Source organism: Triticum urartu, chromosome 3 (genome assembly GCF_003073215.2).
Source record: "Triticum urartu cultivar G1812 chromosome 3, Tu2.1, whole genome shotgun sequence".
In the NCBI taxonomy this organism is placed as follows: Eukaryota; Viridiplantae; Streptophyta; class Magnoliopsida; order Poales; family Poaceae; genus Triticum; species Triticum urartu.
Genome location: NC_053024.1, coordinates 450,162,947 through 450,186,072, shown reverse-complemented (window position 1 = coordinate 450,186,072; position 23,126 = coordinate 450,162,947).

Genomic DNA, 23,126 nt, shown 5'->3' with positions numbered 1-23,126 from the left:
GAGAACGAGAGCTGAAAGCTGGAATGAATAATTCTGAGATGATGGGCTCCGGACAATCAAACTGAAAAGACCCCTGAATTTCTCTGGATGGTTGAAAAGAATTCTCACAATCGAAAACAATTATGAGAGGATGGCATCAAGCTAGAACCATGAATCTTTGAAAGAACGGGTAAGGATTTTAAGAGGAACTCTTCTTCGGTCTTCAAAATCCAAGACGAGAAACACCATCAAGAATTGTTGAGGAACTCCGGAATGAAAATTAGAAAGATTGAACCGACGATGAAAAGAATTTGAAAGATCTTCGAGAAAGACATTTGATTGATGACAAATCATTCTTACGTCAAACTTTGAGATGAATTTGAGAATAACTCCGGGAAAAGAAAAGAAGAGTCAGCTAAGATCCTGGAAAAAGACCTGTGGGTTAAGGCCCACTCAAAAGAAACACCGTTGGGAATGGTTGCTTGGAAGAGAGATTGCACTGGTTGTCGGGGGTTTGGTGTGACATATGCCAACGGATGGCTTATCATGGTGGGGGCGAGTAGAACGTCGCCGGTGCCTGGAAACGGGATGAGGCGAAGACATGCACGTCGGCGAATCTTACCCAGCTTCGGGGCTCTCCGGGGAGATAATACCCCTGCTGCTGCTCTGCGGGGTCTCTGCATGATCACTATGGCCAAGTGTTTACATGGTGGCTCCTTGAGCTGTTTCTGGTGGTAGAAGAGGGCAAGGCTAGCTCTCTCCTTCTATCTGGTATGGTCTTGAACTACTGGGATCCAACCCCTTGCATGGGTGCCCTGGGGGTTTATATAGGCCTACCCCCCAGGGGTATAATGGTAATTCGACTGGGCGCGGGCCCAACCGTCAGTGCCTCCGACCTCCGACTTCTCTGCCAACTGCTGAGGCCCGCCGACTGGTCTGGTACGGAGCCGACAGGCCGTGTCCGCCGCGGGCGGGTCTTGCCGGCCGCTGATTACTGTAGCCGTGCTTCTGATGACGCAGACTTGGTTATGGGGTCGTGGCAACAGCCCCGCCGCCTGGCGGGCGATCACTGTGGCCACTCCCCATCTCATCTTGATTAATGGCACGTGGGCCCCGGGGGAGGGCTCGGTCGACTCCCCCGGGCCGACTCCCGACGGGTCCAACTGGCGGTTCTCCCGTCGTCTCCCGAGGTCTCGCTGACTGGTGGGCTCCGCTGTCTCCAGGCCGTACAGACAAGCCGTCATGGGCGCAGGACTTGGTACTGTGGTGCTGATGTCAGGGCCGGCCGGGCAACAGTGCCACGCCGCACGGAGATCTTCCCGGGTACGGCATGCTGTGGCCATGCCTGCCCTTGGTAAGGGGCAGGAGTGGGCTTCCCTGTAGCCACGCCTCTGCCCCGTCCCCTTTGATGAGGTCATGGGTTTGCTGGAGTTGCCGGCCGACTCCCCAAAGCCGGCTTCTCTGGAAGTCGTCCCTGGAACTCGGCCGTGAGTGGGCAGTCGGCTGCCCTGCCGTCGACTCCTCAGGAGATGGCTCTTCGCCCTGGGGTCTTGAGGGGCGCAGCCTGCCCCGATGTCTTGAAAGGTTATGGGACTTGGGTTGGCCTACCCGTGGCCCATTACTCCGATAGTAGTCCCCGAAGCTGGTGAGGCGCCATGGACGATCGGCCGAGAAGCCTCAGCAGTTTCTCTTTCCGAGTGCTCAACACATGGTCTTGATTGACTTCTGCCGGGCCGTCCAGAAGGAGTCGGACTTGCTCAACTCGGACTTCACTCAGTTTTGACTTGCTCGATATTTCAAACGTCGCGGCGGGATTTTAAGTGGCGTGCTAGCTAAGCCTCCAGGCCGCCGCCCGTTCTTGGCCTGTCACGCGAGGGCACGTGGCTAGGCCATCCTGCCAGCCCATGCGTGCGACGGGACAGGCCCACAGGTGGGGCCCGCCACTACCGTGCCTCGGCGCCCGAGCGGATCCGCTGCAGCCCCGATGGACGGTTGGGATTCCCGTGGAGTTACTGCGCGCAGTAACTTTACGTGGATCGTGGGGGTCGTGGGGTTGTGGGCGCAGTAAATCCCCATGTCCGCCCCCTCGGCTTCGCAGCCCACAGGGCTATAAGTAGGGGGAAGAGGGGGGCATGCGCGCCCCTCCTTCCCACTACTCCTCGTTCTCTTCCTCCTTGCCACTCCTCGCACTCCTCCTTCCTCTTCTCTTCTTCGCTCCGCCGCACGCCCAAGCTCCGGCGAATGCTGTGGCGACAGCTCGCGATGAGTTCTTCCTCCGCTGCTACGCCTCCCCCAGTGCGTTCCGGCACCTGGGACGGTTCCGAGGTTCATGAAGACCACATTGAGTTCCTTCGCCGGACCCGTCGGCTTCCCGGCGAGGATCGCATGCAGGTGCATCTTGCGCCGGAGGGGGAGATTTCGCCTGCCCCGCGGGAGGGCGAGCGGGTCATCTTCCGCTCGCACTGCCTGCGCGGGCTGGGGCTGCCGGCGAGCATCTTTTTCCGGTCTTTCTTGGAGTTCTACGGCCTCCAGCCGCACCACTTCACCCCCAACACAGTGGTGCTGCTATCCGCCTTCGTGGCCTTGTGTGAAGGCTTCCTCGGAGTCCTCCCCACCCTCGAGCTCTGGGGGGAGTTCTTCTTCTCCAAGCTCGGCACCCAGGCCGCGGGCGTGCCGGCTCAATGCGGTGCCTTCATCGTCGTGCGAAGGTCAGGATCCGACAACCCCTTCCCCTCCATCTCTCTAATAAAGTCGGTCAAGATGTGGCAGAGATCCTACTTCTATGTCAGGAACGCCACCACAAGGGGCGACTGGGTCAATCTACCGGCTTTCGAAGCCGGCCCGCCGGATGGGAGACTGCCCAACTGGTCGTACCGGGCCAGGTCGCTGACGCCTGCGGGAGCCGGCGCCATCACGCGACTCCGAGTGCTGACGCAGTCGGAGGGTCTGGCTGGTCCGGACCTGCTGGCCGCCTTCGTCTCGCGCCGAGTTCTCCCATTCCAAGGCCGCCCTCACATGATATGCCAGATGAGCGGGCACCGCGACCCGAGTCGGATGTGCACCAAGGACATGCCTCACGAAGAGGTGGCCTTCATGGTGAACTACCTCTCGGATAGCAGGCTCCTGGAGGACTGGCGATTCGGCAAGGAGCCGTACTCCCGCGCCAACCCCCCGCCCGTGGTGAGTCACCTTTCTTTTCTTTCTTTAGATTGTCTTCTTCTTACTGAGTTTTGTTTTGACCAGTCGGCTTTGGTTAGAATCCCCTTCTTCATCCACCAGCTGGCACCTCGGGGCCGGCCTGTGAGTTCCTCGCTTACCGGGCGGAGAGCGACGTCGACGACCCCGATCTGGGGGCGGCGGCTCTAGAAGACGACGCCGAGGGAGGAGGAGGGACAGCAGGCGACTTCAGGCCTTCGACTACCTTCGCCGACTGGCCTGAAGATAGCGCCGAGGGAGAAGTTGCCCCTCGCCATCGGCCAGGAGCCAGCCAGCCTGGCGCGGGCTCTTCTGCCGCGCCGGGCGCTCCAGGCGGCGGGAAGAAGCGCAGGGCCATGCCGACCTTGTTCGGCAGTCGGCCGAAGAAGCCCAAGGGCTCGGCTGCGGTGACCCGGCGGGACGAGGCAGCCGCGAAGGCCATCCGCTTCCGTAAGGAAGTGAAGAAGCCACCGTTGGTCTCCGCGTAAGTATTCTGTCTTCAAAGTTTTATTCTTTCTTCATGATTTGTCTGAGTCTCTGCTTGCCCCTCTTTCTTCAGGGCTCCCCTCTCTCTTGACTGGGTCGCCGCCGCCTCCGTCATGGGGTCAGCGGAGACGTCCGCCACCACTCGGCGGATTGACCCTGCTGCTGACCTCCGGGAGGCGATGGAGCGGAATGCGCAGGAGAGGCGCAACGAAGAAGAGGCCCTCCGCCTGGAGAAGGCGGAGGCCGACAGGGCGGAGGCCTCCGCTAAGAAAAAACTAGCGGAGGCCGAAGCCTCCGCCGCGGCGAAGCAGCAGGCTGAGGAAGCCGCACACCGCCAGTCGGCCTTGCTTGTCACCCCGCTGAACTCTGCGCCGCCGCCTCCAGAGTTCATGGGGCCAACTGGAGAAGCCAGCGGGGAGAACCTCGTCGAGGAGAGGGAAGGCGGCGACCCCTCTACTCCGGACGCGCACGTTCCGCCGCCGCCTCCGCCGCCGTCTGAAGGCGCGCAAGGTGAGCAGCCAGCGGACCCTCCGGTGCCGCCGGCCGAAGATGAGGCCGTGGCGAGGCTACTCTTCCAAGTCGGCTCACCAACGCGCCGTTGTCTGGAGAAGGCGACTTCGGCACCCCGCCCCCTGGAAGCCGGCACCGCCAGCTCGGCGGCCCCAGACGCCGAAGCGACGAGCGCCGCGCCTGTTGGGTGGGTGCGAGGAGGCGGCACAGGGCGGCTGAACCGGGTGCTCCTGGACGTCCAGGCGATGCTCCGTGCTGAGGGCGACGCTCTCCAGAGTTGCACCAAGGCGTTCCTAGCGTCGCGGGCAGCCGTCCAGGTATGTTTTTTTCCTTGGTCTTTGTTTTCTTGCTCCTCTCTGTGGGGGCGTGCCAGCGCACCCACTGGGTGTAGTCCCCGAGTTTTGGGCCGGCTGCTGAGCAGGCGGCCCGGAACTCCAATTGATGAACTTCTGGGTACTAACTTTGTCTGAAATGCTTGTCGCAGGATTACCACAACCTCCGCGTCACTGCCTTCAACCGTAACGTTGAAGAGCTGGGCAAGCGGACCGCCGACTTGCCGGAGAGCCGGAGTAAGTCATTTTTTCTTCTTTGCGGGGGTGCGCTGGCGCACCCGTGGGCTGTAGTCCCCGAGATTCGGGCCGACTACTGAGCAGTCGGGCCGGATCTCCCCGGTGACCTAGTTTATTGACGACTATTATCTTTCTTCCTTTTCTTCAGGAGCCAACGCTGCTCTTCAACAGCAGCTGAGCGAAACCAACTCCGCCCTACGCGCCAAAGGGGAGGAGTGCAGCAGGCTCGCCACAGAGCGCGATCTGCTGGCCACTCAGTTGGCGGAGCAGAAGGAGCTGCTTGTGAAGTCGTAGAGGGAGGCGGAGGAAACGGAAACCACCCTCTTGGCCGAGTTTGCGAGCAAGCGCTCCTCCTGGTCTGACAAGGAGGCGCTGCTGTCCTCCGGCTTCCACGAGATTGAAGACATCGTTGATGGTGAGTCTCTTTATTTTCTTTCCTCGAGCTGCTGATTTAAATCGTGCCGACTCCTGGTTTTTTACTAGCTTCTTCATTTCTTCGTGTCTGTGCAGACTTCTTCCCTGGGCAGTCGCAGGACGCCATCCAAGCCATCGAGGCTGACCGTGAAGGTCGGAGGGCGGAGGGCGCAGAGATCGCCGCCGATGCCCCCCGAACTCTTGACGAGCAAATCCTGAGCATCGAGGCTCGCCTCCGGCCGGCTCACAGGATGCTGCGCCGGCTCCAGTGCGTCGGTGCCATATGCAGGCTCCGCGCACCCCCAGCCTGACGGGCAACTGGCTGGAGGTCGCGGCTGGTCGTCTTGAGGCCTGGAAGGGCTCTTCGGCCCGGGCTGGAGCGCGCCGGGCCTTGGAGTTCATCAAGGCGTGGTACCCGGGGCTGGATCAAGACCGGTTGGCCACGCTTCGATCGGAGGCCCAGCCGGAACTGGCGGCTGTGGAAGACACCCTCGTCAAACATGCTGCGGCGATCGCCGAGTACAACGACACCAGCATCTTCATCCCCGAGCGGTCTGAAGATGGTGAGGAGGTACCCGCCGGAGTGGTTTGGGATGAACCCAGACTACGGCAAAGACTCGGCGGAGGTGATTGGCTCCCGCGTCGAGGAGGAGGACGAAGCGGAGGATGGAGGCGAGGCGGAGGCACCAGAAGACGGAGCAGACGGCCAGCCTCATCCCGACCGCGCCTCCAGCAACGAGCCGCGTGCGACCAAGTCAACTGCCGCCGGAGGTGATCAAGCCGAGACTAGCCAGCCGGCTGCCCCGACGCCTGACGCTGGTGCCTCCTCCGACCCTCCGAATCCGTCTGCTGCCTCCTAAGCTGCCGCTGTATCTTTTATTTTATCTGCTTCAATAGTCTTGGAAGAACTTGTTAATTCGCACAATTCCACCCGCGGGGTGTATTTTGAACCTCTACTCCACAATTTGGCCAATGGGCCTATGTTATGTAAATATACATATCTATCTTTTCCTGATCATTGTTCTTTTGCCTTTTTCCTTTGCCGCTTTCTCTTAGTTGCCTGCCTTGCCAATCAGACAGCCGTTCTGCGGACTGTTGCTGGATCAAGTGCTAGGCTACTTTGGGAAAGCAAGTACTTAGCCGATTTCAAGATTGTTTGAGCAAGTTGGATAGAAGACGACAATCCGACTGTCCGAGAGTCGGTTTGCGAGAAAGGCTGGAAGCCGTCTTGAGCTATGTTTTACGCTTTGAGTCCTTAGCCATTTTTCATGCGAACACCCATTCTACCTTACCTCTGCCCACCGTACAGTCGCTCTGTGAGCTGCGGCTTCTGACAGAAGACGGTTTAGGTGTTACACACTACTTGTCCGGCTGCAGGAAGCATTTCATAGTGCAAGGCGGCAAGTCCCCGGGCCAACTTGTCGAGCCCAGTGCCAAGCGGCATGACAAAGAGTAACATACTTGTAGGCATAATTTTTATCATACAGACAAAAGAGGGCAGTCCCCGAGCTCGTCTCGGGGGGCCCGAAGTCTTGGTACTTTAATACAAAAGGTAGCGTGGTACATACTGCATCAACTGTAAAATCTTCGGAGGAGATTTGCATTCCATGGCCGCTCTGTCTCCTTGCCGGAGTCGTCCCTCTTGCGTGCTCGGGGCTTCTGAGCGTCGATCAGGTAGTAGGAATCGTTGCCCAGTACTTTGCTGATGATGAAAGGGCCTTCCCAAGGCGCCGACAGCTTGGGCTGGCCGGCTGTTCGCTGGATCAGCTGGAGCACAAGGTCGCCTTCTTGGAAAGATCTTGGCCTGACCTTCCTGTTGTGGTATCGGCGCAGGCTCTGCTGGTAGATGCTGGACCGGCTGAGTGCCAACAGCCGTCCCTCTTCCAGCAGATCGACGCCGTCTTGTCGTGCTTCTTTTGCTTCCTCCTCGGTGTACATGGTGACTCATGGGGAGTCAAACTCTATGTCCGTTGGGATGACGGCTTCGGCACCGTAGACGAGGAAGAAGGGCGTGAAGCCGGTTGACTTGTTTGGAGTCATGTGCAGACTCTAGAGGACGGCTGGCAGCTCATCGAGCCAGCAGCCAGCTGAGCACTCCAGAGGCTCGATCAACCGAGGCTTGATGCCGGACAGGATGAGGCCATTTGCTCGCTCCACTTGGCCATTTGACTGCAGATGGGCGACGGACGCTAGGTCCAGTCGGATGCCCTGTGTTGCGCGGAAACGGGCCAAGGCGCCTTTGGCAAAATTTGTGCCGTTGTCGGTGATGATGTTGTGTGGTATGCCGTACCGAATTGTGATATCGGTGATGAAGGTCATGGCAGTCGGACCGTTCAGTTTCTTAATTGGCTTCGCTTCCACCCACTTGGTGAACTTGTCCACTGCGACAAGTAGGTGAGTTAAACCACCTCGTGCTGTCTTGAATGGTCCCACCATGTCTAGACCCCAAACTGGGAAAGGCCAGGCAATGGGGATGGTCTTGAGCGCAGAAGCCGGCTAGTGCGGCTTGGAGCTGAACTTCTGGCACCCTTTGCATTTTTGGACCAACTGCTTGGCCTCTTCCAAGGCAGTCTGCCAGAAGAAACCGTGCCGAAAGGCTTTGGCGACGAGTGCTCTTGAAGCCGCATGGTGGCCGCATTCGCCTTGATGGATGTCTTTGAGAATCGCCTGGCCTTGCTCTGGCTCTACCCAGCGCTGGTAGACACCAGTGACGCTGCGCCTGACCAGCTCTCTGTTGATTATGGTATAGGCTGCCGCCCGGCGTTGTACTTGCCGAGCTGAGGTCTCATCAGTTGGTAGCTCTTTGTTCACCAGGAATTTGAGGATGGGCTGGGCCCATGAGGGTGCTGCTATTTCTTCGACTACCAGAACTGCGACTTGGACGAGGGTGGCTGGGCTGGGAGGCGGCGGGCAAGAGTCAACAGCCGCTTGCTGGGTTGATGAAGTCCCCAGGCCGACTGGCGCGGTCCTTGGGCCAAGTTCTGGAATCTTCGAGTCCGCCACCGCAGTCCCCAGGCCGGGCTCGACTGTGGCGGCTTTGGAGTCATCCGCCAAAGTCCCCATTCTGTCTGCCGGAGCTCTGGAGTCGGATCTGCCGTCTTCGGGAGGAGCCGGCACAAAAATGGAGTCTGATTCTGGTGAAGGCTTGACAGATGGCTTGAGGAGGCGTTGAAGGGCAACGCCAGATGGTATTGCTTGGCGGGTAGAGCCGATTCGTGCCAAGGCGTCTGCTTGGTCGTTGTCGTTTCTTGGCACATGGAGGAACTCGCACCCTTCGAAATACCCGCTGAGTTGCTGCACGAGGAAACGGTAGCTCGCCATATTTGCGTCTTTCGCGTCCCAGTCGCCAGATGACTGCTGGACCACTAAGTCCGAGTCGCCATAACACAAGATCCGGCGGATGCCAAGTTCTTTGGCAAGCCGGAGCCCGTGAATGAGCACCTCGTACTCGGCAACGTTGTTGGAGGCGGCAAAATGGATTTGCAGTGCATATTTGAGCTTGTCCCCTTTAGGAGAGGTGAGGACGACGCCGGCTCCCAAGCCGGTGCGCATCTTGGAGCCGTCGAAGTGCATCCGCCAATGGGTGGAGTCAGGCGCTGGAGGCAGGTACTGGGTCTCGGCCCAGTCGATGAGGAAGTCGGCCAGTGCTTGTGATTTGATAGCGGTGCAGGGCTGGTAGTAGATGGTGTAAGGAGCCAGCTCTATGGCCCACTTGGCCACTCGACCAGAGGCATCTCGGCTACCGATGATCTCGTCAAGTGGAGCCGTGCAGACCACTGTGATTGGATGCTCTTGAAAGTAAGGCTTCAATTTCTTGGCAGCAAAGTGTACGCCATAGCACATCTTTTGGTAGTGGGGGTAGTTCTGCTTGGAGGTCGACAGTACCTCGCTCAGGTAATATACTGGTCTCTGGACAGGTAGCGCCTTGCCTTCCTCCTTGCGCTCTACTACAATGACTGTGCTGACTACTTGGCTGGTGGCGGCGATGTACAGGAGCATAGGTTCCTTGGGAGTCGGAGCCGCCAGGACGGGTGGAGTAGTCAGCATCTTCTTCAACTGGTAAAAAGCTTCGTCCGCCTTATGGTTCCACTCGAAAAAAGTGGTCTTCTTCATGAGGGTGTATAAGGGGAGAGCTTTCTCGCCCAGCCGACTGATGAATCGGCTGATGGACGCTAAGCAGACGGTGAACTTCTGCACATCCAGCAGTCGGCTGGGTACCTCCATTCTCTCGATGGCCTTGATTTTTACGGGGTTGCATTCTATGCCGCGTTCAGAGACCAGGAAACCTAGCAGCTGGCCGGCTGGTACTCCGAAGACACACTTCTCGGGGTTGAGCTTGATCTAGAACCGGCGTAGGTTCTCAAAGGTCTCCTTGAGGTCTTCCAATAGTGTTCCACGCTTTTCCGTCTTCACCACCACGTCATCTACGTAGACGTGGGCGTTCCTGCTGAGCTGCTTGAGGAGGCACTTCTGCATGCAACACTGAAAGGTGGCGCCGGCATTCCTTAAGCCGGACGTCATGGTGAGGTAGCAGAATGCTCCAAACGGCGTGATGAAGGCGGTCTTCAATCTGTCAGCCGGGTTCAGCTTGATCTGGTGATATCCTGAGTATGCATCCAAGAAACTCAACAACTCGCATCCGGCTGTGGAGTCTATCACCTGGTCAATTCTTGGTAGAGCAAATGGGTCCTTGGGGCAGGCCTTGTTGAGGCTCGTGTAGTCAATACACATTCGCCATTGCTTGTTCTTCTTTAGCACCAGGACCGGATTTGCTAGACACTCCGGGAAGAAAACTTCCATAATGAAGCCGGCTGCTAGGAGTCGGGCTATCTCTTCTCCGACAACTCTTCTCTTCTCTTCTGATAAGCGGCGCAGGGGCTGCCTGACCGGCTTTGCATCAGATTGGACGTGTAACTTGTGCTCGGCAAAATCTGTCGGTACACCCGGCATGTCTTTGGGGGACCATGCGAAGATGTCCCGATTCTCACAGAGGAAATTGACGAGCTCGCCTTCCTATTTGCTGTCATGGTTCGCACCTATGACAGAGTACCTCTCCGGGTGCTCCGGATCCAAGGGTATTTTCTTTGTCTCTTTGGCCGGCTTGAACGAACCTTCGGCTTCCGACTCCTTTGGGTCGGGAGATATCTCCGGCTGCTTGCCGGCCATCGCCACAACTCGTTCAAGGAGTCGCTTCTCGGCTGCGATCACCAGGGACTCGGCCAGCCGACTGCTCTCGGCCGCGCAAGCGGATGACTTCCGGTAGTCACCGGCCACAGTCAGAATTCCCCTGGAACTGGGCATCTTCATCTTGAGGTAGGCGTAGTGGGGGACCACCATGAACTTGGCCAAGGTGGGTCGGCCAAGTAGCGCATGGTATGGGCTCTCAAGGTCCACCACCTCAAACCAAACAGACTCTCTTCGGAAGTGATCTTTGTCCCCAAAGAGGACGTCAATCAGGATCTTGCCGAATGGTGAGCAGGAAAGCCCAGGAACAATGCCGTGGAACACAATCCGGCTGTTCTGAAGCTGTCTTTGCTTGATTCCTAACTTCTCCATGGTGTCCTTGTACAGGATATTGATGCTACTGCCCCCGTCTATCAGAACTCGCGAGAAACGCGCGGCCCGTTTGTCCGTGGCAAAGGTGGCGTCCAGGACCAAGGCGTAGGAGCCCGGACTCGGCATCACTTCTGGGTGGTCAGCCCTGCTCCAGCTGATGGGCTTCTCAGACCAGTGCATGAACTTTGGTGTCTCTGAGGCTACTGCGTTCACCTCTTGTTGTTGCAGCCGCCTGCTGCGTCGATCATCAGCCACACTGGTGAACACCACATAGGCTCCATGCTCTTCAGGGTATTCCTCTTGTACTGCGCCAACTGGCCTGACTGCCGGCTGCTGGGGCGGAGGCGGAGGCGGCTGCCCAGCAGGCGGGGGTGGCAGGAGACCGTCTCCCTTGGCGATCCTGGTGAGCCAGTGGCACTTCCGGGTGGTGTGATTCGACGGCTTCGCGCCGCTGTGGAACTTGCAAGGTCCATCCAAGGTCTGCTCATAGGAGAAGGCCGTCAACCAGTTCGGCTTACCGCCTTTCTGTCGCTTGGGCGGAGGCTGCTCTTCTGGCTGCTGGGCTTCAACGGTCGCGACCTGCCGGCTGCCGGAAGCCGGCTGCGGGGCCTTGCGCTTGTTGTCGCCCTGCTGTTGTCGCCGGCCGGCGTCTGCCGCCGGAGTTCTTGGAGCCTGAGGAGCTACTTTGCCAGTCGTGCTGATTTGAATTTCCACCTTCATGGAGGAGTCGGCCGTGGCGTACTTGTCCGCTAGGATCAGCAGCTCGTCGAGGGTTTCTGGCTCGTCGCAGAGGAGATTGTGCTTGAGGAGGGTGCCTTCTCGGCACCCGGCTGTGAAGTACTCGATGGCCTGCACCTCGTGCACGCCCTCGCAGGAGTTCCGGAGCTCAGCCCAGCGCGTGAGGTAGTCGCGAGTCGACTCGTCAGGACCTTGCACGCAAAGGAGAGCTGACGAGGCTTGGGAGGACGCTTGTACGTGCTGGTGAAGTTGCGGACGAATGCTTCAGTGAAGTCGACCCAGCTGTTGATGCTGCGGGGCTTTAGGCTGTTCAGCCATGTCCGGGCCGTGCCCTGGAGCATGAGGGGAACGTACTTTACGGCGACACGCTTGTTGCCGTTTGCTATGCTGACAGCCGTGGAATAGTCGACTAGCCAGTCTTCCGGCTTCACCGAGCCGGTATACTTGGGCCTGTCTCTTGGGAGCGTGAACCCTCTCGGAAAGGGCTCGTCCCGAATGCGGGGCCCGAAACAAGGCGGACCCAGCTCATCTTCTTCTTCCAGCGCCAGGGACCGGTGAAGTCAGTCGATCCGGTGGCGGGCGTCATTCTCTCCAACTCCCTCTCGGCGGCCAAGGCGGTCAACGAGAGTCGGATGGTCAATAGGCGGCGGGGAGACTCGCCTCTCCTTGCGGGGAGGGGGAGGCGGACAGTCGTCCCGTCGTTCCACTGCTCTCGGGCGGCCATCTCGGTCGCGCTCTATGGTAATGCGAGTCCAACTGTGGCTGACAGCCGACTCCTTGTCCTTTCTTCCTGGGGAGCCACCAGTCGGCGTCCGAGATGTCGCGCCTTGATCTCGGTGCGGGTCTTCATTTGGCCACTGCGGCGCCTCCATGCGGCAGCCGGCCTCGTTCTGTGTGGCGGCCGCGTCGAGGAGCCGCTGGACTCGCTCCATCATGAGGCGGCGTTCTTCGCCCTCGAAATTGTCCAGCTCATCCGCCGTTGCCTGGGTGGCTAAGATGTTCTCCGCCGGTGTAGCGTACACGGGGCGGCTAGCCCCAAACAGGCTGGCGATGGCTATGCCGCGCTGCTGGACCGCGCCAAGGCGGCTAGGCCCTGCCGGGGCCGGTGAGCCGCCAACGGCGCGATCCATCTCCCGCTGGTAAGCTTCTGACAAGCGTCTCATGCTGGCCAGCTTCTTCGTGCCTTCAACGAGCTGAAGGCGGCGCGCTTCTAACGTCTCCGCGTCAGCATCTTCCAGAATGGGCGCAGTCAGGTCTTGCAGCGCTGCGCCGAGTGAGTCGGGCGCTCCTCCGCCAGGGAACTTGTCATGACTGATGACTAGCACCTCAGTGACGGTGCTTCCGTCGCTCTCTGCATGGGGGAGAGGTTAGTCGTAGACCACCACGTTGGTGGGGAACGCGTCGATCGACGCGGTGTCGGAGTCAACCAGCATCGGGTTGGTGGAGCCTACGGACTCCAAGTCTACGGCAGGCTCGCCGGAAACGTGGAGTTGATCGAGGAGGCCCGCGAGGAGGTTTTCGCGGCCGCCCGCACCTGTGTCGGACGCAGGTTCGTCGGAGAGGCGGACCTCGCGGACAAGTTCGGCCAAGGAGCTGACTGCGCAGGCGATCTCAACGCCGCGCAGCGCGTCGATGCAGACTTCGCCTGGCGTGCCTAGTTGGCTGCGCTCGCCAGGGAGGAAAAGGGTTCCCGTCCAGAACAGATCTCCGGACGGCGGTGCACCAAGCCCCACGGTGGGCGCCAAATGTCGGGGGTTTGGTGCGACATATGCCAACGGATGGCTTATCATGGTGGGGGCGAGTAGAACGTTGCCGATGCCTGGAAACGGGATGAGGCGAAGACATGCATGACGGTGAATCTTACCCAGCTTTGGGGATCTCCGGGGAGATAATACCCCTACTGCTGCTCTGCGGGGTCTCCGCATGATCACTATGGCCAAGTGTTTACACGGTGGCTCCTTGAGCTGTTTCTGGTGGTAGAAGAGGGCAAGGCTAGATCTCTCCTTCTGTCTGGTATGGTCTAGAACTACTGGGATCCAACCCCTTGCATGGGTGCCCTGGGGGATTTATATAGGCCTACCCCCCAGGGGTACAATGGTAATTCAACTAGGCGCGGGCCCAGCCGTCAATGCCTCCGACCTCTGACTTCTCCGTTGACTGTTGGGGCTCGCCGACTGGTGGGCCTCGCTGACTGGTCTGGTATGGAGCCGACAGGCCGCGTCCGCCGCGGGCGGGTCTTGCCGGCCGCTGATTACTGTAGCCGTGCTTCTGATGACGCAGGCTTGGTCATAGGGTCGTGGCAACAGCCCCGCCGCCTGGCGGGCGATCACTGTGGCCACTACCCATCTCATCTTGATTAACGGCGCGTGGGCCCCGGGGGAGGGCTCAGTCGACTCCCCCGGGCCGACTCCCGACGGGTCCGACTGGCGGTTCTCCCGCCGTCTCCCGAGGTCTTGCTGACTGGTGGGCCCCGCTATCTCCAGGCCGTACAGACAAGCCGTCGTGGGCGCAGGACTTGGTACTGTGGTGCTGATGTCAGGGCCGGCCGGGCAGCAGTGCCACGCCGCACGGAGATCTTCCCGGGTACGGCGTGCTGTGGCCATGCCTGCCCTTGGTAAGGGGTGGGAGTGGGCTTCCCTGTAGCCACGCCTCTGCCCCGTCCCCTTTGATGAGGTCATGGGTTTGCTGGAGTCGCCGTCCGACTCCCCAAAGCCAGCTTCTCTGGAAGTCGTCCCTGGAACTCGGCCATGAGCGGGCAGTCGGCTGCCCTGCCGTCGACTCCTCAGGAGACGGCTCTTCGCCCTGTGGTCTTGAGGGGCGCAGCCTGCCCCGATGTCTTGAAAGGTTATGGGACTCGGGTTGGCCTACCCGTGGCCCATTACTTTGACACCGGTTAAATTAAATGGCTTGAATGCGATTAGAACCTCGAAAGAGCATGAACGAATGTAGAGTGGAAACACGAATCTTCGAGATATCTTCATCACTCCAGAACAAATGAATAGCGAGAAGTGAATGATTAAGAGGTGCACTGGCTTGAGAACACATTTAAAACGAGGAAAAGAATATGATCAACACTGAAAGCTTGAATTGGATCCACCGGAGAAGAAAAAATAACGAAGAATAATAAACTTGAAGCTCCGTTAGTATCTTCCTGAGAATCACCGGATAAGGATATTGACGGAAAAGAATGGAGATACTTCCCATCAATAAAAGGATACTTGAATAAGAAATCTGAGTCCTTAAAAAAAAAGGGGGGGGGGGGGGGAAAAAACAAAGGCAACTTGGGACGGATGAAACAAACACTGTTGAGGAAAACTGAGATTGGATCTTGCAAATGAGAAAATGATAGGATCATCTTGAAGAGAACCGCATCGGTTGGAAAGAATTGACATGACAATCTCGATGAAAAAGAAGGATTAGTACTCCCATAGAAATATGAGAACACCACTTAGGAAAGGTATGGAATCAACATTTGACATAGAAGCAACTCGAATACCACAACTCAAAACAAAACAAAGGATTGGCTTGCAAAATAAGCCGGAAACAAATACATATGATAGAGATTTACCCAATCCCATATCATATCATGTGTCTGTTGGAAAGATATTCTAGGAGCTACTTGAATTCCCACCTATAAAACTCCTGAAACTTGCTGGTTATGCAATCAGGTGTTGGGGATACAGGGGAAGCATAATATCTCACCCAAACTAACAATCCCTACATCCAGCTGTATCCATCCTTCAACACATAACCAAGAAACCTTCGGAAATCATGTACCTCAACCTTCAAAAAGCATCTGTTATACAAGTTATGGGAATACTCCCGAACTCCCACCCCAGTACTGGGTGGCGTCGAGGTTATCTCACCAACAAATGCATAAAAGAGATTTTTGATGTCGGTGAACTCAGGTATTCCAGAACTGCAACGATAAAATTGTGACGACGACACTGCCACAACCCCTAAATGTCAGGAGGCACCAAGAACAAAGTTATTGTCACAAGAATATCGGAACAATTCCAAGATACCCGCGTGATCCTAAAAAAATTAGTGAAATTTGAGGAGAGGAGAGTCAAAACTTCTACGTCAGGAGGCCTCACCAGAGCGACGAAGGGACTGAGGAGTAAAAAGAATCCTACTCTCCGATATATAATACTGAGACTCAAAACATTTTGTTCAAGACTCAATAACGTCAGCGGTTTGATCAAGCAGGGGGCTCCTAAGTTGGGGATGGCTCTGATTACCAAATTGTAACACCCACGATGTGGCTATATCTCCCACGTGTTGAGGCACGACTTAGAGGCATAACCGCATCGTGGTTTAGTCGCAAGTGGGGTAATCTTCACACAATCCCATGTACTGAATAAGAAATGGATAAAGAGTTGGCTTACAATCGCCACTTCACACAAATAACAAGTTAAACATACATCATCTAGAGTACAATCAAGGTCTGACTACGGAACCAAAATAAAAGAAGACAACCCCAATTGCTAGATCCCCGATCGTCCTGACTAGCCTCCACTACTGATCATCCAGCAAAGACAAATAACAACGACCAAGATCTTCATCGAGCTCCCACTTGAGCTCGGTTCCGTCACCTACACTGGTATCATCGGCACCTGCAACTGTTTGGAAGTATCCGTGAGCCACGAGGACTCAGCAATCTCACACCCGCGAGATCAAGACTATTTAAGCTTATGGGTAGGGTAGGGTAATGAGGTGGAGCTGCAGCAAGCACTAAGCAAATATGGTGGCTAACATATGAAAATAAGAGCAAGAAGAGAAGCAACACAACGGTCGTGAAGCTAGAAGTGATCAAGAAGTGATCCTGAAACTACTTACGTTCATACATAACACAAGACCGTGTTCACTTCCCCGACTCCACCGGAAAGAGACCGCCACGGCTACACACACGGTTGATGCATTTTAATTAATTCAAGTGTCAAGTTCTCTACAACTAGATATTAACAAATTCCCATTTGCCACATAACCGCGGGCACAGCTCTCGAAAGTTTATACCCTGCAGGGGTGTCCCAACTTAACCCATCACAAGCTCTCACGGTCAACGAAGGATATTCCTTCTCCCGGAAAGACCCGATCAGTTTTGGATTCCTGGTTACAGGACATTTCGACAATGCTAAAACAAGACCAGCAAGACCGCCCGATGTGCCGACAATCCCGATAGGAGCAGCACATATCTCGTTCTCAGGGCAACACCGGATGAGACATCCTACGAGTAAAACCAAACCTCAAGTTTCCCTGAGGTGGCCCCGCAGTCTACTCGGTTCAGACCAACACTTGGAGAAGCACTGGCCCGGGGGGTTAAAATAAAGATGACCCTCGGGTTGGCCGACCCAAGGGAAAGGTATAGGTTGTTAGCGAAATGTAAAACCAAGGTTGGGCCTTGCTGGAGGAGTTTTATTCAAAGCGAACTGTCAAGGGGTTCCCATAACACCCAACCGCGTAAGGAGCGCAAAATCAAGGAACATAACACCGGTATGATGGAAACTAATGCGGCAAGAGTGGAACAAAACACTAGGCATAAGGCTGAGACTTCCACCCTTTACCAATTATATAGATGCATTAATTAAAAATATTATGATATCCCAACATATCCATGTTCCAAACATGGAACAAACTTCAACTTCACCTGCAACTAACAATGCTATAAGAGGGGCTGAGCAAAAGCGGTAACATAGCCAAACAACGGTTTGCTAGGAAGGTGGGTTAGAGGCTTGACATGGCAAAATGGGAGGCATGATATAACAAGTGGTAGGTAGCGCGACATAGCGATAGAGCGAACAACTAGCAAGCAAAGATAGAAGTGATATCAAGGGTATGGTCATATTGCCTGAGATCCCGCAAGGAAGAAGAAGAACGAGTCCATGAAGAAGACAAACGAACGTAGTCGAACGAATCCTCACAACTCCAGAACGAAACCAAAGCTAACGAGAGAAGCAACCTGGAAAGAAGCAAGCAACATAGTAAACAACCATCACATAAACATGGCATGATGCACAATCAAGTATGATGCATGTCCAGTTTAAAGAGGCATGGCATGGCAAAGTGCAACAAACATTACTACAAATTAAGTGGAGCTCAATATGCAATGAGTTGCATATTGACAAAACACCACATTCAAGTTATTTAGTTCGATCTCGTTTATGTACCCAACAACATTAAATGTTGATTAACATGGCAAGAGGTGAAACATGAGTAAAAATACACAGTCAGGCCTTTTAAATGAGGCCGGAAATATCAAACAACAATTCCGGTAAATCCTCATGTGCAAATAGCAATTTAATGCAAACAACAATTTTAAACATTTTAAATGTTATTATCATGATGCAGATGACATATGCAAGTTTTATGCAATTTTTATGAAAATGTTGACATGAGCAGGTTATGAAGCATTTGTCATCGTGATGGAAACGAAAGGGGTTCCACGGCAACGACAACGGAAATGGTGCCACGACAACATTCCGATGATCCGGTAGCTCACGAAGATACTGGTGCAAAAGGAGGTAGGTGTGAGCGTGTCAAGCAAGGATGGTGGGATGATCCCGGATGCCGGGTTCCCATGGGTTAGTGGCATGGAAACGAGTGACAAAGACAATCATTCACGGGCGGATACAACATCTAAAAAGCATCTCATACAACACATGCATTCATCCACGGGTGGTCGTTCTCGGCGGTTATACCTTCAGAGCGTGTGTTTGAGACGGTTCGGGTTCGATGGGACGTAGGGGAAGTAGACGTTCACGGGGTGTTGTCGAAGCAGTCGTACACGTTCGGGATGGAACTTGACGGATCTGAGGTCTCCGGCGTAGTGGTACACATTTCGTAGACGAACTCGGCGATCCGGAGAGGGTACTTGGTGATCACTGAACTTGTCGACCCGGTGCGGTATTCGTACTTGCCGGTCTTGCTAAACTGATGGGTACTTGGCATTTTGCAATCCCATATCCAGGGTAATCATGTAGTCGTTCTTGGCGATGGAGTTGACCTTAACGTATCCAGGGCGTCATGGCACTTGGCAAGTTCTAGTGCAGCAGCGGAATGGAGGGAGACGAGGTCAGCTGGTCGTGCACACGAAAGGAATGGTCGGCCCCAGGAAAACCACGGCCTCGATGAGGCGCTCGCGACAGAGGCCTGCAGCATGTGAGGCGCATGGAGGCGGACAGAGCTGCTCGTCTTCGGCGCCATGTACATAGCGGAGATGGACGAGGCAATAGGCGGCGACGGACTTGGCGGGCATGAGCGCCGAGGCATGGGCAGGGGCCGACGGGAGGTGCGGCAGCGAGCATAGCAGCAGCTACAGCGGTGCAGCGGCGCCATGGTGAGTTCGCAGGGTGAGGACGACGGCGACCGGTGCTAGGGCCCCGACGAGCTTTGGCCAAAACGACGGGGACGAGCGGCACAACGATCGGGAGCTCCTCTCCCGATCGAGCGGAGGCTGCAAGAGGAGGAGCCGGTGAGCTTGGCGCGCCAGAGGTGTGGACAGGTGTCGGTGTCAAAACCGGCGGATCTCGGGTAGGGGGTCCTGAACTGTGCGTCTAAGGCGGATGGTAACAGGAGGAAGGGGACATGATGTTTACCTAGGTTCGGGCCCTCTTGATGGAGGTAATACTCTACGTCCTTCTTGATTGTTCTTGATGATATGAGTATTACAAGAGTTGATCTACCACGAGATCGTAGAGGCTAACCCTATAAGCTAGCCTATGGTATGATTGTATGTTGTCCTATGGACTAAACCCTCCAGTTTATATAGACATCGGAGGGGGCTAGGGTTACACAAGGTCGGTTACAAGGGAGGAGATATACACATCCGTATTGCCTAGCTTGCCTTCCATGCCAAGGAGAGTCCCATCCGGACACGGGACGAAGTCTTCAATCTTGTATCTTCATAGTCCAACAGTCCGGCCAAAGGATATAGTCCGGCTGTCCAGAGACCCCCTAATCCAGGACTCCCTCAGTAGCCCCTGAACCAGGCTTCAATGATGATGAGTCCGACGCGCAGTATTGTCTTCGGCATTGCAAGGCGGGTTCTTCTCCAAATACTCCCTGGAAGATTTTTGAACACAAGGATAGTGGCCGGCTCTGCAAAACAAGTTCCACACCCCACCATAGAGAGAATAATATTTCCACGAATCTAATCTGCTGACATGTTTAGCAACATCACATCATGTCGTGGCTCGGTCATTATTCGAACCGTTTTCCTCAACAAGCACCGCACATATCGCGAGGCGGTTTTCTTGACACGTCTAGTCGAAGCAGAGATTGTGTACCCTTATCACGGGATTCTCATCAATACGGGTATGGGTAACCCAACCGCGCCATCAATTACGGCGCTCGAGGAGTAAGTGATTTTAACAAGTAAGTGGGGAGGCGCATCGCCTCCTCCGCCCTTATAAAGGGACAAAGATTCACCCTTTTTACCCACGCCTTCTTCCTCCTTGCTTACCCATCCTCGCACATTCGAGCTCCAGCGCCCAAGTTCGCGTCTTTCTTCTCAAACCACTCCAAGCATGTCCGGAGCGAGAGGCAACTGGATGGTCTCCTCCGTCACGGAGGAGAACATCACAAAGTTACGGGAAGCCAAATATCTGGCTGCGGATATCGCGCACCGGCTGCCAGATGCAGGGCAGATTATCCCTACGCCTGAACCCCATGAGAGGGTAGTTTTTCTTACCCACTTCGTCCGCGGACTAGGATTTCCCCTCCACCCGTTCGTCCGCGGGCTCATGTTCTACTACGGGCTGGATTTTCATGATCTGGCCCCCAATTTCATCCTCAACATCTCGGCGTTTATTGTCGTGTGCGAGGCCTACCTCCGCATCAAGCCCCATTTCGGCATGTGGCTGAAGACCTTCAATGTCAAACCGAAGGTGGTGGTCAGCCAACAAGCAGAGTGCGGAGGCGCCATGGTGGGCAAGATGCCTAATGTCACCTGGCTCGAAGGCTACTACGTGGAGACCATAAAGGGGTGGCAATCGGGGTGGTTCTACATCACCGAGCCGCGTGACTCCAACTGGGTGGCGGCCCCCAAATTTCGATCTGGAATCCCCACGCGGCTCACTTCCTAGAAAGATAAGGGCCTGTCCTAGGGTTCTTCGGTAGAGCTGACCGGACTCCAGACCTGCATGAGGAACATGATGAGCAAGAAAATCAAGCTTGTCAACATGGTCCAGGTCATGCTCTTTTGCCGAATTCTCCCATGTCAACGACGGGCATTCAATTTGTGGGAGTTCGACCCGGCCAAGCACCAGACATTGCGAGAGCTCTACGACACAACGCACAAGGACGTCTAGAGGGTGTTGTTCAAGGGCGCCGAGGTACCTCCTTCCCTCACCGAGGACCGCGGACTCAGCGCTAAGCGCCGGTAAGTTTCGATATCTCACAGGGTATTTATTTGCCCCAGTTAAATCATGTGCGGGATCTAAGCTTCCATGTCATTAACATGACTGGATAAAGATAGTGGAGGAGCTCGATTACCCAGCCCCCCTGCCTGAAGATCCGGCAGATGCTCTCCTAACGGAGATGCTGGCTCTGGCACCTTATGAGGTGTCGGCAAAGAAGGCCAAGAAGAAGGCCACGGGGACCCAAAAGGGTCTCCGGCGCAAGGTTGTATCGGCCTCATCGTCCGATGACTCCGACGCGCACTCCTCCCACGAAAACAAGGAGGAGAAGGAGGAAAGTTCTCCCCCCCCCCCAACCGGGGAGACAAGAAAAGGAAGGCCGACCCAACCGGGGCGGCCGAAGGGTCCAAAAAGGGGAGGACCCTCCCTCCGGACTGCTCCACGACGGTCGCCTATAGCGGCAACGAGTGGCTACCCAGGGTCAAGCCCCTGGCGAAGTCGTAAGTATCCGGACACCATAGTAATTCATGGTATGTTTTATTGCACTGCTTCTCCTCATGCCAAACATGATTATGCAGTCCATCCCGAGCCCATCTCGACGTATCTTCATCGAGCGGTTTGTTGGACTCGTCGGATATGAACAGCGGTTCTCTTCCGACCGCCTCCACTCCATGCCCCGCGGACAACGTAGAGGTGTTGTCTCAACAGGCACCGGGCCAAGGGAAGGCAGTCCTGGGGGCGCCTCGAGGCGACCTTCCAGACCTTGGGCGCAAAGGGAGCCGTACTCCTATGGGCTCCAGGTTCGGCCTCCAGCCGAACACTGCACCGGAATCTTTGGTGGTTCCGGACTCCGGCGGGCGACCCCCCGTTAAGGGGGGCAAGCCGCCCGTGCCGGCGTCCTCTGTCTATCCAGAGGCACCGGACAACTTGCTGGAAGCGCTTCGCGGTGCTTCCATCGACGAAGAGCACCGCACCATCATGAGTGTGGTGGTCGAGAAAGTTCAGTCCGCCAAGAACGGACTGACCGAAGCTTGCGCCAGCCTCCTAACAGGCTTTGAGGTAAGCAATGAAGATATAGGAAAATATGCCCGCATGGATACTAGCCCCTGATGCTCTGTTCGGCGTTCGGAAAGAAAGGCCGGATAGAGGATCAAATGATAACTCAGGAGCCTAATGAGAAAAATGTCTATGTGTATGTGCAGGCTTCACTGCTGGCCACTGCTGTGCGTACTGTGGAGGTCTCTGCGCTGAAGCAGGACCTGGAGCGGTCCGAGGATAAGCTCGGCCTTACCAAGAGGCAGCTCGACGAGACCAAAGGTAATCAATACCCTTGTCTATATATTTAAAAAGAAATTCGGATGTAAAGTAATAGGATCATCATGGATTTGCCAGGGGCCACGACCGAAGTGGCAACCCTGAGGAAGGTGCTGTCCGAGGCCGAAGACAAAGCGGCCAAGGAGCGCATTGAACGGGAGAAGCTAGAAGCCCGAGTAGGCGAGGTGCAGCAAGAGCTTGAGGCTCTCGCCAAAAAGCATGAGTCCTTGGAGCTTGACTCTAAGACGCGAGAGTCCGAGCTCGCGCAGGCGCTTGAAAGCGTTTGGAGCGCCAAGGCCGAAGCACACAAGGCCCTCCAGGAGATTGATGCGGTGAAGAAGATAGCAGCGGGTAAGGCATTCATTATGCAAAGCAAGCACGTGAAGGAGACTTTCCTTTTTCTTACCCAATTTCGGAGCTCTCCAGGAGCGTTTGCAGATCTTCCCCACAGTGTACTAGATGCCGCGGAGTTTTACCGAGCTGAGGAGGGGAGCTCGACGGAGAAGTTGTTCTAGTCTCAGTATACTGGGACCGAACACCCCGTGCCCTTGAGCGACCAGCTGAAGTAGTTGGTCGAGCTTCACAAGGCGGCCGAACAAGCCATGAGGGGCCTTATAGTCCGGATGTGGACTGGCGAGCCCCTGTCCGGCAGCTACTTCGGTCTCTTAAGGCGGCTCGTCGATGCCTGCCCACGGCTTGAAGTCATAAAGCGGTCCGTCTGCATCGAGTGTGCGCGCAGGGCTTTTGCCCAGGCGAAGGTGCACTGGGCGAAGCTGGACGCCCTGAAGCTGGTGAAGGAGGGGCCGCCGGAGGGCAAGGAGCATCGCTGCCCGGAGATGTACTATGAGAGTGTCCTGAAGGGTTCCCGCCTTGTGGCGGATGAGTGTGCCAAGGATATAATTTTTGAATGAACGTGCTCATGTGATCCTATAATATGAAACGAGTTCATTTGCGCCATGCGACGCTTTTTTAATTTAAAATATTACCTTCTATGCGGCCGTTTATAAAA